The sequence below is a fragment of the Artibeus jamaicensis genome, unplaced genomic scaffold (genome assembly GCF_021234435.1).
Source record: "Artibeus jamaicensis isolate MK-2021 breed Jamaican fruit bat unplaced genomic scaffold, CSHL_Jam_final scaffold_369, whole genome shotgun sequence".
In the NCBI taxonomy this organism is placed as follows: domain Eukaryota; kingdom Metazoa; phylum Chordata; class Mammalia; order Chiroptera; family Phyllostomidae; genus Artibeus; species Artibeus jamaicensis.
In genome coordinates, this window is record NW_026522042.1 from 43,739,732 (window position 1) to 43,759,399 (window position 19,668).

Consider the following 19,668-nt stretch of genomic DNA (forward strand, 5'->3'; position numbering starts at 1 on the left):
CTTTCTTCTGATGAGAAGAAATCCCCAATTCCCACTAGTTTTTACAGCATAATGTAATGGGAATCTATCTTCCCAGTGCAGGATCCCTGGGCTATGCGGTCTGGCCTGGGGCTGAGATCGCTTGCTCCCAAGGTATCTCTCCATCTGTCCTGCTGCCCCTCCCTTTCTGCACCACAGCACCTCTCCACTCATCTCCACAACTCCTCCCTTCCTACCCAACTGGTTGAATGTGTCTTTAAATCCTTGGTTGTTGGACTTCCACACAGCTTGATTTTTGACAGTTCATTACTTTTGAGATCTGGTTGTAATTCTTTCTGTGGTTGTAAGAGGAGGTGAAGTGTGTCTACCTATGCCTCCATCCTGATCAGAAATCTGAATACAACTTTAAAATGCCCCCTTTCAGACCCCTTCTAAAATGTGAGACACATAATCTTATCTAGTTTGTAATCTAATCCTGGCCTCAAGTTCTTCCACCATCATGTAATCTTCCTTAGTTGCCTCCTTAATTTCAAATGCATAAAAGAAACTGTAAAACTGTTTTTCCTGGAGCATTTTAGACCTTGTTCCTTGGCATATGTCATCAGTTTGGCTCAAATAAACTCTTATAAAAAGTTCTCCACAGGTTTGAACATTTTTAACATTGACACATGTAATTAGATCTTTTTCAACATCCAGCTGCCAAGCTTTAAATTCCCAGAAAAGACCCTGGGCAAAACTGTGCAGCCTGTCCTCAGCCTGGCTGACTGCTTCTGCAGGAAACGGTCCCAGAGGAGAGAGCCTGGGCAGCCCTTCCCCTGAAGATGTAACCTCTTGCCTATGCACCAAGGCCACTGCCAGGGCTGACCTGGGGGTGGAAATAGAGTGTGTGTGTGTGTGTGTGTGTGTGTGTGTGTGTAGTGAGAGAGGGGCTTGTGATACTCCTGTAGAAATTGAACTCCTTGAATCTGTATCTCTCACCTCCTATATTCTGGAACCAGCCCATGAGGTACATGCTTTGGGCTGTGCAGAAAGGGGAGAAGATGGTATAAAAGCTTTTGAAGGAAAAAAAAAAAAGATGTTCTTGGTGGGTTTAATGGAAAGAGACTAAGGGAGATAAGTTACTCTTCCAGTTACAAGGGGCACGAAATGGACGGGCTTGTCTCTGCAGTGAGAGAGCTCATCAGGGCAGAGACATCCTGACTATGGTCCGGAATGGAGGGCTGGGGCTGGCTGTTTCTCTCAGAAGCAGGAAGAAAACCTTGAAAACGTGCTTGATTCCATCCAATGCTTTTGCTGATTAAAGGCTTAGAAGCTGGCAGAGTTATTTAATTCCTGCTTCTACCAAACAGGCATGGTAAGTGCAAGGAGCAAACCCTTATCAACATTTAAAAGGAGTACCAGAGATTTGGTCTTGAATCCTAACACAGCAGGCAGCAGGGTGGGGCTTATCTGCTGTCTGAAAGACACTGGGGTGCTGAGATCTGACAAAGAATGGATGGCAAACATGAGCCCCCAGGCAGAAGGTGAGAGACTTGGGAGCCAGCTGGCTGAGGTTAAAAATAATCACTGTTGGCTGGGAGCTGCAAACGAAAGATAAACACATCTCTGAAGCTCCCCCTGACCCCAAGGATGGCTCCTGGGGAGGCCTGGTGAGAAGGGAGGAAAGAACAACCACAGGTAAAGGCAAAATGACCTTCAAGCATACTCTCTAGCTCAGGCCCATGGCTAAAGCTCCTCCCAGGAAAATAGTATCCTTCTGAGTGAGAGGCCAGCCTGTGGGAGGCACAGAACAGAGTCTATCCCCCAGTTAGCAGCTCAGCTCCTACTCTGATAAGCACAGAGCACAGAGACCTTCTCAGATAAGGACAAAACCCTGGCTGGATCCAGGCAATAATTTCTGAACCTGGCCAACAAAACCAGAGAAAGCCCTGAGGTTCTCCACTGAGAAAATAAGATCCTTCTTTTGCATCTAGTTATCCTTTATGCCAGGACACAGTGTTTCCTTCAAGCAGACAACCTAGAAACTTACCTTTAATACAGACCATAAAATGAGAATGCAGCTGTGGGCTCCCAAGCCCATCCTCCTCATTTCACAGTGGAGGAAGGAGGTCAAGGCCCCCTGGGCAGTGGTGGAGCCAGGAGCAGAGCCCAGGTTCCCTGGACCTGGTCTAAGTTTCATGCACCCAACCCTGCTACATCTGCTTCGCGGCCCCGAAGGAAATCCCAGCCAGTCCACCAGGCACTGTGAACTGAGAATTTATTTTTGATAAACTGTGGTTTTAGGTTCACAGGAAAATCTAGCAAGAAGGTACAGAGATCTTGTCTGCTCCCTGCTCCCACACATGCACAGCTCCCCTGTATCAACCATCTCCCACCAGAGTGGTTTTATCGTGACAGTTAATGAAGCCACACTGACACATCTTAGTTGCCTTAAGTCCATAGTTTACATTAGGGTTCACTCTGGGTGGTGTACATTCGAGGGTTCAGACAAATGTGTAAAGACGTGTATCAACCATTACAGCACCTTGCAGAGTAGTTTCACTGCCCCAAAAATCCTCGCACAGAGTCTTCACAACAACTCCTGTGACAAAGAACCAATCACAAGTCTGAGTTGCTGTTAGTCTGGGATTCATCTCTGCTGCGCAGCTGGCTGGGTGCAGTCCTTGGTGGTAGCACCTCGGATGGAAGTGTTTCAGACACACTGGCTCAGGAGTAGGATGCAGACTGACAGGTAGGCCAAGGCTGGGCCAAGCTGTGATGGAGAGTAGCTGTTGTAGACAAAGCTCCCACTTCCACCTCCACAGCACCTGTGCATGTGTGGGCCCCCCCCCCCACTCACACATACACCTTGTATTCCTTCCAGTACAGTAAACTTTTCTATCTTTCCTGAGGACTCTAGTGTGCTTTTGCACTATCTTCCATTCAATCCAAAAATGCTTCCAGGAAGGGATCCAATATTAATTACTTGCTATTCAGTGTCAGCAGAAGCAATCACATTTCCCCCACAAGGGCTATAGTCCTTGCACCACAGTCCTCAGCTCTCCTTATATAACACAACGTTTTCATCTTTCAGAAAGTTTAGGTACCTAAAAGCAGGTGGGAAGAAGGCCCTTTCCTGGGAATCACCAACTTGTACCTGAACCTTCGTCTCTGCATAGCATAGATTCTGGCCTCCCTTCAGACAGAGACAAGAAGGAGGAGCAACATAGGACAAAAACAGACAAGAGGATTTGAACTAGAAGTAGGCATTTGGAGCAAAAAGCAAAGCTTTATTTTTCAGAATATAAAGCAGGTAAGAATAGATCGCTGGCTCTCGATACTATGGTGCAGACGTGCTGGTGTTAAAGGAAAGCGTGTCAGAGAGAACTGGGTTCTCGTCCTGGGTCTCTGTCAAAGGAGCTGAGTGACTAGCAAAGTCTCTCTCCTTCTCTGAGCCTTGATTCTGCTTCTCTGAAATGTGTGGGTTGGAACTAAATGTTTTCTGCAACTCCTTCCTGCCCCACGGTTCTACAGCTCTGTAGTTGAGAGGAGGAACTAAAAGCATAACCAGATGAATCCAGACTGTCAGGCTTCCCACATCCTTTGCTTTTGACAAAAGTGATTGAAGTGGCTTGAAGCAGCAAGCTGTTTTCACCAGACCTTGGCCTGCCCTATTCCAGGGAGAAGGTGCTGATTAATGCCCAGCAGATTGCAAGTGCCACTGTGATGAAGACCCCAGCTTCATTTTCAAAGAAAAGCACATCGATTTTGGAAGAGTCATCTCCTAGCGTATGTAAGTCTGAGCCAAACCAAAGAAATTTATGAGAGCTCAGCTTAATCTTATAAAAATTTTATCAAAAAGTGCTGCCTAAGAGGACCTGGCTGTTTTGGTGGCTCCAAAAGACAAAGACAAGGATGGTTATGCTGGCATCAGATGCAATGGAAAATGCAAGTCTTCTAACAGCCGGGAAGTCTGGGCTGCGGTGAAAGTGCTGGAAGGCTCACTAGGTTTGGAACTGGAATTAAGACTCTTAAATAAAACTGTCTTTGATACTAATCTTGGTGAACTTCATCACTAAGGCAGGGACTATATCTGCTTTGCTGACTATTGTAAACAGTGACTGGCATAAAATAGATGCTCAATAAACATTTTTTTGTATCAGTGTTTTGCAATGTCATATAATCACCAGTCGGCTTTTCTGTCTTACTTGCTCTTTCATTTGAACCCTTCTTCAGTCTCAGCACTTCCTAATCTAGGGCATCATTATCTTTGCCTAGATTGCTGCAGCAGGCTCCCAGCATCCTCACTGCCTGTGGTCTTGCCCCTGTCTAACCCACCTCCACACCGCAGCCAGAGTAATCTTGCTGAAAGTCTGACCATGTTACTCCATATTTAAAAAGCAGTCTTCTAAATTATCAAATTTGTTGGCATAAAATTGCTAATAATATACTTTCTTTTAGTGTCAGTGTGAGCTTTACTTTTTAGCCCAACGTGCGGTATTTAGTAAATATTCCATAGGTATTTGAAAAAATATGTTCTGAAATTGTTTGTTGCAATGTTCAATTAGGTCAAGTTGTTTGATCACATTGTTCAAGCTTCTTGTTTTCTCCTTGGTCCACTGGTTCTATCAGTTATAGTAAAATTTTCATTTATGATTATGCATTTGTCTATTTCTCCTTTTAGTCTGTCAACTTTTACTTTACCTGTTTTGAAGCTGTTATTAAATTCATAGAATTTAGAACTTTCCTGTTGAACTGACCCTTTTGTCATAATAAAAATTTGCTTTCTCTTTTTTTACTGTATGAATCTAGCTAGAGAGGTATTAATTTTATTAATCTTTTCAGCCAAATATATCCAGTAATACCTCTTGACAGAAGTCTTTTCTGTGTGGAACTGGTGTAGACACATCAGTCCTTGGGCTGCACAGTGAACCTTTACCATCATTTTACTTGGAATCTTTCCATGTCCTTGTAAAATAGTAAGAAATATATATCTGCCCTGGTTTCACCGGGTAGTGCCAATACCTGAGAATGACATTTCAAGACAGAAAAATTACAGACCAATCTTACATATGAGCATAGGTACACAAATCTTAAACAACACTTGAATAAATTAAATTAATCAGCATATTAGAACAATAATACATAATGGTTATATCCTAGGAATGTAAGATTGATTTAACATTCAAAAATCAATCAGTGTAATTCACTACATGGGTAAAATAAAGGAAAAAATCATATAATCATCTTGATGAATGTAGAAAAAACATTTGATAAAATTTAACATCTATTCTTGACAAAAAAAATTCTCAACAAACTAGGAATAAAATGAAATGTTCTACAGCATGCATTTCCTTGAAAGCAAATATTACATGCTCCCCCCTACATTCAGCAACAAGACAAAGATGTTCATTTTTGCCACTATTATTCCATATTATACTGGTGGCACAAGCCAGTACAGTAAGTTTAACAAAAAGGAGGTATATAGATTGGAAAGGAAAAAATAAAACTAGCATTATTTATAGGCTACATGACTATATACATAAGTAATTCAAAAGAATCAATTGAAAAAACATTAAAATTAATAAATAACATGATCTCTCTACATGAGGTCACTATTTAGATATCACATATATGCTAGCAACAAACAATTAGAAATATTTTAAAAATTAATGCCATTTTACATTTAAAAACATTTAGGAATAAATCTAACATAAGATGCATAAGACCTCTATATAAACATCTATAAAGTATTTTTGAGAGAAATTTTTAAGTCCTCAAAAAATAGATGAATATACCAAGTTCATGGGGTGGAAGACTCAATATTGTTAAGATGTCGATTTTCCCCAAATTGATGTACAGATGAAATGCAATCTCAATCAAAATCCCAGCAGGCTCTTTAAAAATAGAAATTGCCAAAATTCTAAAATATATAGAGATACACTCAGAATAAAAAATAGTCAAAGCAATTTTGAAAACAAAGGAACCCATCTGGAGGACTCATGTTATCTGATTTTGAGACTTACTATAAAAGTACAGCAATCAATCATGTGGTATTGCCATAAGGATAGATAAATAGATCAGTGAGACATATTAGAGTCCATAAATAGACTCACACATAAATGGCCAATTGATTCTTGACAATAGCTCCAAGATAATTCAATAGGGAATTCCAACAAATGGTATGGAAACAACATGATGTCTACATGGGAAAGAGAATACTATAACAAAATTTTGTTTAAAATAAGTCATAGATCTAAATGCAAAGGAGAAACCATAAAACTTCTAGAAGAAAAAATGAATATCTTCAACTTCATGGTTGAAGCAATAATTTCTTAAACAAGGCATAGAAAAAATACCGCAGGAAAAAATTTAAAAACCATATCTCAAAATTAAAACCCTCTCTTATGCTCTTCAAAAGACTGTATAAAGTAAGGGAAATAGCAAGTCACAGACTGGGAGAAAATATTTGCAATACATGTATCTCACCCCGGGCTTGTGTCCAGAATGTATCAATAACTCCATAGTAACAGTATAAAGCAAGCAATCCAATTTTTAAATGGGCAAAAGTGCACACCTGTAAAAAAATGTAGATATTTAGCAAAAGATATATGAATGGCCAACAGAAAGAGTCTCAACATCATTAATCATAGGAAAATGCAAATCAAAACCATGAGCTATGACTTCTCACCATCTGGAACAGCTGAAATGAAAAATTCAAGCAGCACCAGGTGTTGATGAGAATGTGGAGAAGCAGAGTTTTTCTAATCTTTTCTTTTCTTTTAAATAATAGAATGATTGTTGCTGCTTCTTCAAGCCACTAAATTTCAGGGCATTATTTTTAAAGAAATTTTATTTATTTATTTTTAGAGAGATAGGAAGGGAAGGACAAAGAGAGGGAGAGAGGCATTGATGTGTGAGAGATACATCCCTGGCTGCCTCTCACCCCCTGCCCCCAACTGGGGACCTGGCCCACAACCCAGGCATGTGACCTCATTGGGAATCGAACCAGCAACCATTTGATTTACAGGCTGGCGCTCAATCCACTGAGCCACACCAGCCAGGGCAGAAATTTTCAAATGTTGCTGAAAGTATGAAACAGTAAACTACTTTGGCAAACAGTGGGGCAGTTATTACTAAAGCCAAACTTATACATAACCTAGAACCTGAAACAATTCTACGCCTGGGCATTTGCCCAACAGAAATGAATGCATATGCTCACCAAAGATATGTACAAGAATATTCGTGACAGCTTTATTCATCATTGTGTCAAAATCTGGACTCAATGGAACTCCCTATTTTTGTTGTATTTTTCTGCATTTTCCATTACCCTTTATCCCCCCACCCCACCATAGTCCCCACACTGCCGTCCATGCCCACGAGTGCTTTTTCCTTTTTGCTCCATTCCCCTACCCCCAACCCACCACCCAGCTGTCAGCCTGCTCTCTGTCTGTGAGTCTGTCTTTACCTCGCTTATTAGTTCAGTTTGTTCATCAGATTCCTCATATAAGTGAAATCATATGGAATTTGTCTTTCTCTGACTGGCTTATTTCACTTAGCATAATGTTCTCCAGGTCCATCTAAACTGCCTATTGATAGGTGAATGGGTAAACAACTTCAGGTATGTTCTTTTTTTTTTTTTAAAGATTTTATTTATTTATCTTTAGAGGGGAAGGAGAGAGAGAGAGAAACATCAATGTATGGTTGCGTTTCATGCATCCCCTGCTGGGAACTGGCCTGCAGGGAACCAGCACGCAACCCAGGCATGTGCCCTGACTGGGAATGGAACTGCAATCCTCTGGTTCGCAGACCTGTGCTTAACCCACTGAGCTAAACCAGCCAGGGCAACTTCAGGTATGTTCTTACAATGGAATATTCACAGCAATAAAGAGGGACAAACTAGAGTAATAACAAGATGACTCAAGGACAGAGTTTAATAAAAAGCTAGCCTCAGAAAAGAATGTACTGTATATTTCCATTTACATAAAGTTTAAAAGCAGGCAAAACTGACCTTTGGGGAGAGCTTTTAGAATAGTGGTTACTTTAGAAAAGGAGTATTGATGGATACAAGGCATGAGGAAGCCTCTGGAACTTGATCTGGGATGTGGCACATGGCCTGTGCACACGTGAACCTGAATGGTACACTGATGGCTGGCAGCTCCCTGGGTGCACCACCCTCTCTCTTAATAGCATAAGCTTGTCCATCTGCCCAGAAACCCTGTCCTCTGTCTCCCCAGCTATTCCAACTCATCCTTCAGAACTCAACATGGATACCATCGACTCTAGGAAGCCTTCTCCTGATGCATACCCAAGGTTTGGGGTGTCCTACATTAGATGTACAAGTGGTCAGTTATTTATTTGTTCAAAAAAATCATCATGTTCAGGCTCCTTAAAAGGTGCCAGGAAGTACCCCATCCTATAGGGCCTCACAGTCTGATAGAAACTTGGCAGAAAAGTTCAGGCATAAGGGGTACACTCCAAAGTACCACCTCACCCACCCCAGGCCTGCAGGGAGCTAGAGGGCTTTTAACGGCTCTTTCGAGAAGAAATAATACCTGCAAAATAACTTCTTCTTTTTAAAAAAAATCACTTCTTTTAACCTCTTTCAACTACTTATTAACTGCACTGATCAAAAAATGGGATCATTTTCTTTGAATAATCTTTAAAATAATTGTATTTTCTTACTTTGCTACTTTTTAACATCATCCAGGAGAGGCAGTGATATTCAGTAAAGGTGAGTTGTCCTACGGTTATAACAGGGTTGTGCGCAATTTGTAAGGCTGTCTGAGGGTTGAGAAAGGGGAGTGTAGTTAGGAACAGAGTCTCAGGTCAAACTACCTCAGTTTGTGCCCTGATTGTCCTACAGCTTCGAAACCTGGCCAACTATTTAAGACTCTAGGAGCCTCCATTTCTTCATTTGCAAAATTGGCATAATGATAGAGCCTACCTACTAGGGTTGCTGTAAGGATTAAATGAGTCAGTATACATAAAGGGTTTAGAATGGTGGAGAGAAGGCACTCAGTAAGTGTAGCATTCTTATGTGGAATATATGGGAGGACAGGGCAACACTGCAGACATTCATGATTACCCTAAATGTCTTCATCTCTCTCCTGGACTCCAGGCTCACATTTCTTACAGCTTAATGGATATATCACCTGAATGAAATGTGAATAGCTCAAATTCATCAGTAATCAATCCCAGATCCCCTTCATTTTTTTTGCTAGTTATCTATTGTCTAGACTAAAACATCTCAATGATATTTCTTTTCATCCTCTTCTATATCCGATTAGTCTACAAGTCTTGAAAATTTTCACAGGAGGACTTTCAGTCAAGATGGCAGCATAGGTAAACATAGCTCGCCTCCTTACACAACCACATCAAAATTACAATTAAAATATAAAACAACCATCACTTAGAACCATCAGAAATCAAGTTGAATGGAAGTCTGACAACTATAGAATTAAAGAAACTACATCCAGCCAGACCGTCAGAGATGTGGCAACTGGGAAGAGGATGGTCCCACATTCACATATGGTGAATAAAAATTCAAGAGGGCTATCTCAGGAGCAAGGAGTCCCAGCCCCATGGAGCATGAACAATAGTGTTGGGATTGCCAGAGGGAGTTGGGGGTTACCGAGTGCAGGAAGACAAAAGGGGAAATTTTGGGATAATTGCAATAGCATAATCAATAAAATATAATTAAAAAAAATAAAATTCTCATAGCCACTCCTTCTTTTCCCCTAGTTCCACTGCCACTTCCAGAAATGGCATATGCTAGATTGTCACAGGTTTGCTTTTCTTCCACAGCCTCTTAACTCACTCTCCTCTAATTCAGACTGAACACCCCTTAACCTCACAGCCTCTTGCTCAAAAATCTTCAGTGACACCTAGTTGTCCTTGGGAATAAGTCAAAAGTCCACAGTCTAGTGTGCAATGCCCACCACAATCTGACCCAAAACCTACCACTTCCAGTCAATTTCTTTCATTTTCTCCACAAAATTTCTTAGTCAACTTGTCTACCCAGTGTATAGCCCTGGGTGAACAGGGCTGGAAATGGAACTAAGGCCCAAGGCTTATAAGGGGCCTCTTCCTCCTCTAGATTCAAACTTAAAGCTTAACACCAGTCACTAACCTGAAGGGAATAAGGCAGAGAACCCAAATGCTCCCAATCAAAGAGAAATGAAAGCAGGCAAGATGGCTCCTCTTGGGCCAAAGCAATCCCTGGCCTTCCCACACTGCCATGTGAGAAAAAAAGGTAAAAGAGAGTGTCACACCCAAGATTTTGCATCAGCTTTAAAAAATGTCAGTGTTCTTACCCAACACCACAGCATGGTCCTGTCATTGTCCTGAACCTAACCAATCTGTAACTCCTCCCGGGTGGAAAGAGGGAATTGAAGTTCTAGGGTCTCCCTTTACCTGCAGCCTAGACTTTGTAGTGTTTCTCACCTCTTTACTTTGCTCATCTCATTAATCTTGCTTTGACTATCCTGTCTGTTGAAATTCTATTCACCCTTCAAGATCCAGAATTCTGCTTGTTGATCATCTTACTTCATAGTTGTATTGTCTAAATTCTATCAGTATTGACTGTACTTCTAATTCAATACCTAGCATTTTCTGCCTTTTGTTATTTGTTATGTTTTCTTGGATATAAACATTTACTGTAACTGCACTGACAACTCCTTAAGCTATACACCATGCTCTTGTACAAGTCTGGGGCAGTCAATTAAGATTCTCTGGTCTAATTTCTTACTCTGCTACCAACTAGGCTTAATAAATATGTGTTCATGAGTCAAATGTTTTATGAAATAGGCTTTGAGCTATAGACTTCAGCATGAAAGAGATCTAAAGATATGGATCACATACAAGGAAGTTTATTGTTACCACAATTATAATAGCAAAAAATTAAAAACAACCATATGTCCATTGACAAGGTAATGAACAAATATAATCTCTTATATATCATGTGAAAAAGTATACAAAATAATAACACACTAAATGTATGTGTATAAACATGGGTAAATCTAAAAACACAATGCTCAATGAAAACAACATGTTTTAGAACTTTATCATAATTTACCATGCATGTGAATCTTAAAAGCACAGATAAAATAATATAGTCTGTTCATGGACTCGTGAATACAAATAAACTGTAAAAGTATGACTCAAACCCATTCATATTCATATTCATTGGTTGAAAGACAGGATTGGTCAAAGTGTCCTCAAACTATTTTCTATAACTTTCATTTTGTCACATGAAATTAAAACAACATAAGTTTGTTATGTTGTTTTTTGTCTTTTTCTATATTTTTAAACTTCTCAAAAAATGAATAGAAACAAACAAAAAGATAACATTTGTTCCAGCGCCCTGTCCTGTGGCTGGTACAATGTAGTTCTTTCTGTTGTGTGGATGTAAGGCTCAAGGGAGAGGAGTGGGCCTGGAGCCCAGTGGAGGCTCCGGCCCAACTTGGGAGCATTGCTGAGGAAAGTTTCCTGAGTCCTTCCAATCAGCCAGTTTTCTTGTATGTGAAAAGTGAGGCGGTGAGGGTGGGGGACATTTTTACTATTGCCTGCTTACAGTAGGCTATCAGATGCTGTTTTTAAACCTCCTATAGAGAGATGTCCCATTCTCTGTACCCCTTTTGGGCCAGTGCTGTTTCCAGCAAAGGTCTGTGTCTTGTACACTGCCTGTAACACTAATAATAACAAGAGTTAACTTTTCAAGAGCTTATTATGTGCTGGGCATTATGCTAAGGCTCCAGAATCTAACAATTCCCTTAGTCATAGAGCTGGCTCTCTTTTCTTACATAGAGCTTTGTATCAGTAATAGACACTTCCAGCTGCAAATGTCATAAAACTCTGTGCCAACAATTAGTTCAGCAGTAAAGAAATGTGTTATATCACATAACTTGGAGTCTGGAGATGAATAGCCTTTAGGACTGATTTGAGCAGAGGCTCAACAATATCAGCCAAGTCCCAAGGTTCCTATTATCTTTCTGTCCTACTGTGTGCACACATCATTGGAATAATGCCATAGAATTGGGGCTGCACACTTCCACATCTGCACGCATTAGGAGAGATCCAAATTGGCTCAGACCTGCTCATTCCTAACCAATCTCTGTGGAGGGGGTGGGGTTCTATGAACTCTCAGGGCCTTCAGCGGCTGGGGTGGGATGGATGCTGTGTGCCACACCTGACCATGCCCACCATAAATACACTCACATTGACCTTCACAAGGCTCCCACAAAGTAAATGCTATTGTATAACCTATGTTGCACACAGGGGAAAATGAGAGGTTAAGTGGATTACCAAGGTTACGTGGATGGTAGCACCATATTCTCCACAACTGTACTGCACTGCCTTCCAATACCTTAAGGTGCACACTTATCATAACTCACTAGTCAACCACACAGTCCTCTTGCCACTTAAGCCCTGAAGTCATGGTCACTAGGTGGCCACATCCAGGCCTCTGTGGTTCCCTTCATTCAGGGCCTGACTCCCCTTTTCCTTTTCACGGCACCAACGCTGTCTTTTCTGCAAGCTTGGCTCCGAGTGATAGATGGACCCATCACTTCCTTGATCCCTGTCATCTTTGGGAAGTCAGCTCCTGCTGTGTTTTTATGCTATTCATCTTTAAAAAAACAAATGATAGGAGCAAATAGAGACTAAGAACAGTGACAACATACTTGGAAAATTGACAAAGGCTCCAGAATCTAACAATTCACTTAGTCATGGAGCTGGCTCTCTTCCCAGTCAGTAGACCTGAGGGCCTGTCCCAGAGCAAGGGCAGAGAGCTTCCGGCAGCTTATGTCTCCCAGTCTTGGGGGACCTCTCAGGGCTCCTCTCAAGCTCACCTCAGGACCATGTCCTGGAAGCATTCACCTGATGGCTTTGTCATCTTTCAAGGTGTCCTTCTTGAAAGCCCCATGAAGTCCAGTTTTCCTGGATGGGGTCGCTGGTTCCCAGAGATGCTGGGCACCAACGTTCTGGGGCCCTAAGTCAGGCACACAGGTCAGAGTCAGCCAGTGTTCTTCACAAACCACACAGGAAATGAGGCTGTACATACGGATATGCAGATAAACAGCTGCTCCATGGATCTTGTTAAAATGCAGGTAGTGATTTTTTGGTATGTCTGGGGTGGGGACTCCAGATTCTTCATTTCTAATAAGCTTTGGGGGTTGCTGATGTTTCTGGTGCATGGTCCCCACTGGGAAGGGTGGAGTATAGATGTTGCTAACTTTGGCTGAGGTTATGGAAGATAATGTGTTGGGGTCTTAGGGTTAAGGGGTCAACATGTCCTCCTGGGAGCTCCACAGGGAAAATGGTCATCCATTCCGGCCTGAATGGAGGTTTAGTCATCACAGGCTCCCAGAGATGTATAATCCCGGACCTCCTTGAGTAAGCAGGAGTCCCGAAGGGTGGGAGCTGTAGGATGATGGATTTCCTCTCAATATGAAGGCTAAATCTAGAGTTCCTGATGCCCGGGCATGGCCAAGCTGGGCCCAGTAGATGCTTGCTGGGAGGTCAAGGGGGGTGAAGACTGCGGACAGAGGGAAGGCGCTGGTGGCTCTTCAGGTTCCCCTCACCCTGAGAGCCCTTAAACCACAATTCAAGGACAGAAAGCGGTGATGAGGTGCAGGTTTATTGTCTTCTCACGGAGCTCTCATTCAGCCAAGTTGCTCAAAGTGATTTGTGTGTGAGACCCAGCTCGTCATTCCTGCCCTATGTGTTTTGCATTTGTATTGCTCTCCTCAAACTAAAGCCCTGCCTCCTCTTCTCAAGGGGCACAACGGGTTAATGTCATCCATATAGTCTCAGAAGAGAGTGTGGTTTTAACATGAGAAGGAAAATATTGACAGGTTTGTACGAGAGGCATAATTAACTCCATGCTCTGGTGATCTGCCAACACATCTCTCTTCTTCCAACCCTTTAGCTCTTAAAGTCTTAAAAATCCTGCTTTAGCCTTTAAAGGCAAAAGATGGTGTGGCTGTAAGAAATATTCTAATCTTATGCAATTTAAATATGGTATCGTCTTTAACACATAATCCCATACAGATGCTGCGGGTGAGAAAGCACCCTGCGCTGGCACCAGCCCCCTGTCCCCGGCCTCACCCTCTCACAGGCCAGCTCCCCCCAGTGCTGTCTGTCTCCGCAAAGGTCAAATACTAAAGTCGGAGAGCTCCAAAGTACAAATAAACACTATCGAAGCTGCAACAGAGGAGGAAGGGGACTGCAGGAAAAGCAATGCACAGGCGAAGCTCTGAAGTCGACTCGCTCCATTTGGACGCTTCGCAGTATTTTTAATCCACCAGTGACAGAAGAGCTCGGTTAGGAGAGACATCTTTCATCTCTGATCCTCTCCCTGACAACGAGAATAGGGTGAGCACATTTGCATAACAGAAGAGAGGGACAGATTGCCACTCCAGAAGGACCCATAAGACACCTGTCAGAAATATTAAAAAGCAGGAGAATCTCACAAAATATGAAATGTTTCATGTACTGGTCTTGAGATTGTGGATGGAAAGGCTACGATAGAAATAAATAAAATGTGGGCCATGTCTCATCTACAAACCCGCGCCTGTGCATGACTTCAGGGTCCCAGAAGAATCCCTTTTTCCCACAGTCCTTTAGCCACCACTGCGACACCGCCAGGCGGGAGCTCCTCTTCATCAGGGCAGAGAACCGTGGAGTTACCGGAGCTCAGGACCAGCTCCCCTGCCCCAGGGGCCAAAGCGCCCCCAGACCCCCTTCCCACCCACCTCACCCACCCCAGTCACTCAGCCCCCTCTCCCCAGGATGAGCCACTCGGACCACACGAGACCATCCGCGTTTTCGGTCAAGAGAGCTGAAGCACCGCAATTAGGACCGCGCTCCAATTCAGCCCCCGGGGAGTAAAAAGACTCTCATGCTGCCTGCTTATTACATTATTTCTTGAGAAATGCAACTCAGGTAAACAAACCAGTTTGGGGAGTGAGGCTCCACGGACCATTTCACCCCAGAAAGGCAAAGTCACGTGTCCCTGATGACTCTGAACTTAAGGAAACGGGGCAGGGAGGTGTGGGGCCCTGGGGAGCTGCTTGGACGTGGCCCAGGGGAAGCACACGCCACAGTACTTTGTGTGCTGTGCAAGGCCCGTGGCCCCGGCCACTGAGCAGCACAATGAGTTTGGGATTGAATTTTCTGTGCCCACACTCTGAGAGGGCACAGTTTGCTATCCCAAGATGTTTCCGGCTAGAGAGACAAAGAATTGAAAAGAAGTTGGCAGGACTTGGGGGAGGGTAGAAGTGTAGGAGACCAGAGCTTTAGTAAGGAGACTGCAAGTGAGGGGTCAAGCAGACCCTCCCCTGTCCCCCCGTGGTGCCTCTAGGCCACCAGCTGTGAGGAGGAGGAGAAGCCTCAGGAGCCTGGGCTTGCAAGGTGGGAGCAGGGAACTAACTGCCTGCTTGAGACTCAGGTGGAATTTTCCTCCCAGACAATAAAAATAGGTTGAGATTTTTGTTGTTAGGGTTACTCATATTGACCTTCTATTGTTAGATTCACTCTCTCAACACACACACACACACACACACACACACACACACACACTGAGGACATGTTAGACTAAGGCCAAAAGAAATAAAGCTGCTGAGATAAAGCTTCCAATCAACAAACTAGACTGTTGATTGGAAGAAGGGAACTGCTACCCACAACCCTGTCCCCATGTCTGTGGCGATTCTCTAACGTGTGAATCCCCAGTGAAAACCGTTTTGCTAATCACAGTATGCAGCCACAGTATTCAGCATTTTCTCTGTCTCTAAAACAGAGAAGAATATACACAAGGTCTCTTTAAGCAATAAGACCCATGGGGGAAAGAATTCAAAAACGCATGGCTCCAATGTGCATCCATGTTCAATGGAGATGCTGAGATGCCATCCAGCCACTGGGGGGACAGTCACAGGGAGCCTAAGGCAATGTAAAGTGACAGTCCAAGTTCAGGGTCATGGTGTTGGACCCCCGGAATCACCACGGCAGCGTTAACGGTGTGTTGCTGAAGTGAGGGGGGACTGGAGCCCTGGCTGGCTGGCATGGTGACCTCTCAAGGTCATGGACGAGCCAGGTCCAGTCACTGGTTGTTCAGATCTGGATGGGTCGACCTCAGGGTTTCTGCACATGAGCAAAAGATTTGTTTATTTTTATTTTAAAAAGCAGCATATGAGGTTTTACAGAACAAATATTTTGGAAATTTATGGCCCTTTATCACTCTTAGGCAGAAATTTCAAATCAGCTTCTTCATTTTTTAAAACAATGAACCTAGAGGGTGCTAATGTAACCATTGGACCCTGAAATACCTTCTACACAACTTGGACACCTCCGATTGAAATATCAAATATGATGTGAGCTACATATGTGATTTTAAGTTTTCTATTGACTGTATTAAGAAACTAAGAAGATACAGAACTGATTTTAATAATATATTTTGTTTAACCCAATATATCCAAAATATTATTTCAGCATGTAATCAGTATTTTAAAAATTACTAATGAAATACTTCACTTATTTTTACTAAATCTTTAAGACTAGTGTGTAATGTACACTTCAGTTTAGACTAGCCACATTTAAGTGCTCAGTAGCCACATGTGTCTGGCAGCTCCTGTCCCAGACCGAACAGGTATGGACCATGGGCCACCCTGGGACAGAGAGAGGGCTGAGATGCCATCCGCTCAGCCCAGTGATGAGGAGGCATGAAGAAGGAGAAGCTGGGAAGTGTTGATACACGCCCTATGCCCAACCCGTAAAGAAATGTCACTAGTTCTTCCTTCAACATGTATACACAGTCCCGTCACTTCTCACCACTGCCCCACCATGGTCTCACCTAGATCACTTCTTATTAGTCACCCTGTTCCTACCCTTGCTGCCTATAGTCACTCTCAACACAATAGCCGGATTGACCCTATTCAAGTATAAATCGGATGATGATATCTCTTCTCCTCAAAGCCCTTCAGTGAATGAATGTCCATTTCACTCAGAGCAAAAGCCAAAGTTCCTTGAATGGACCACCAGGCCCTAGTGGTTCTGCCTCCCCCTCCCCTGCTACCTCTTCTACTTCCTCTCCCGTGTGTCGCCCCTGCTCTGGCCCCACTGGCCTCTCTGCTATTCATCAAACATTCCTGTTCCCTCCCATTTTAGGGACACACTCCTGGTTCCCACTGTTGGGACATTCTTCCCTTAGACACAAGACATCTGCAAGGCTAATTTCTTCACCTCCTTCAAGGTTTTGATTAACACCTTCTCTTAGACATTTGCCCTATGTAATAGTGCAAATTACCCACCTTTCATCATCCTGCCCCTCCCCTCCACACGGTGAGCCCCCATTAGCTGACTTCACTCTATAATATACTTATTTTGTGTTTATTACTTACTATCTGCCACCTCCTCATATATACATTTCATAAAAGCAGGAATTGTTATTCCGTTCACTGCTACATCTGCAGTGCCTGGAAGAGTGCCTAGCACATAGTAGGTTCTCAATAAATATTTGTTAAACGAATGGATGAGTGAATAGGGTGGAGGCACCAGCCCATCAGCCCTCTGTCAGAGGAGAGGGCTCTGTCCCTCCCTCCCTGGCCATTGCCCTCATCTTCCAGCACACTGTAAAGGTTCTTGAAGGCCAAGATCCGAGTTAAATAACCTTCCTCATCGAATGAACTCTTCTGTGGAAAAAGGATTATTTACTGGTTCTTGTTTTGTTTTGTTTTGTTTTGTTTTGTTTTGTTTTGTTTTGTTTTGTTTTAAATCCTGAACTCTCGTGAGAAGTTGATGGCAACTGTGAATGTTCTCCCCACAGAATCCATGGAGACACAATTTCAGGGAGTTCATAGGCATCTGATGCCAATCTGCTGGAGCCCAGGGACCTCACTTTAAGAATTCTGGCCCCAGAGGCTCATCCCCACTCAGTTTTTCTATCTGTATTTGAAATCAAATCTTTCTACTGCTCCAAAGATAGAAACCATATCCATAAATAAATTGTATAGCTCTAAGCCTGAAGCAAACTTGAATGGTGATACAGTTCCCACCTCCAAACAGCACTGCCCTGTGTCTACTCTTCCTAGGAAATCTGCACTTTGTGAGGGAGGCAGTTCAACACCCTGCATCCGAATGATCTTCCTAACACTTTGTCTAAATCGCTCTCGTTTTAAGATTAACCTGCCCTCTCCAGTCATATCTCCTGGGAAAACAAAACCCAAAACACTTATTTTAAAAATGGATTAGGATGCCCCTGATCCTTCCTTCATCTCATCGCACAAAATAAATAGGCTCTTTGGCCTATCATCCATCCAAGCCAATACTCACTGAAAATGCCTTTGCTCAGGAGGGCTGGAGCCCTGGCTCAGGCCGGCCCAGGGACTTGTCTGAAAGACCCAGAGGAGCAGGGCTGACGGCAAACGGTAGGCCCTTAGGGGAGAAAGTCACGTTTTCCATGCAACTTGCAACTCACCTCCTTTGCCTAAAATGGGGCCTGTGATAACTGAGAAAGACACAAAGCAGGGGTTCTTCACACTCTCCCCAAAAGGCTGCAGCCCCATCCCCAATGCCTTCCCAATCTCAGTTTGGGGACAATTACTGTGTTTTTATCTCAGGCAATCAGCTGGTAATCTTGAAAAAGGCCTTCTAATGGAATGAGATCAAAGTTAAGTGTGAATTTCAGTTAGTCATTGACTGTAGCCGGAAAGCTTTAAAAGATCCTTTACAAAACATCCTCCAAACTTCTTTTCTGAAGCACCATTAGGTCAGAGAATAGTAGAGCTGCCTGGGCCAGAACCCAAACTGCCTCAGAGTTCCTGAAGTCAGAAGAAATCACTGCCATCTGCAACTTCCCAAAGCAAGTTCTCTTCACTGGGCAACAAAAGCAGGCCTGTTCAGGGGGTTCGGACAAAAATTGTTCTGTCAATATTTTTAGTTGCAATTGCAGTGTATTTATAAGAAATTGCCAACAGGGTTTGATGAACCGTGAGACTTCCTAAAGGAACCAGAAGTGCACAATCAATGACACTGAGGAAAAAGAAAATACATTCCCAAAGAACTCAGAGAGTGAATGAAAAGTGGAATCAACATATTGATTGTTCGCATCTGTCTTCTCTTTGCCACTGGAGACTAGAGGTTGTGGAAGTATGAGGTTTCAGAAAACCTTCGACATTAGCGAGCCCCACAATCCCCTGTGCGGTGTCCACAGAGTCTGCTTGAGATTCATCCTTTCCCTCCACGAACAACACACCACTGATAGGAAATTCACTAGCTCCCAGAGACCCAATTTTACTAAAAGGACACTGCTGATTGGTATGTGGTTAGATTGTTTCCTCCCTTGGCAATACTCACAAAAATGTCTACTCCCAGAAATACTGGAAAGGAGAAATCAACTGTGAAGAACCAACCTCATGCCTTGAATCAGTTAATTAAAGAGATAAGGGCTTTGGGGACACTGCACCTGCTTCATGGGAGGGACTGGGCTCTGGAGAGTTGCTGGGAAACTTGCCCTCAGGAACATACCCACTGGCTGCTGGGCATGGAACTCCAAAGTGGGCAAGGGCGACCTGGGAGAAAACGTCCTGGCTTGGGGCTTACGCCCAGATTTCTTCCCTCCACACTTGAAGCCATGCCTGCAGACGTGTCCAACTTCTTCCTTTTACACATGGGGGGACCCTGAAGAATTATCCTCAAGTCTGCAGGCTGAACTGG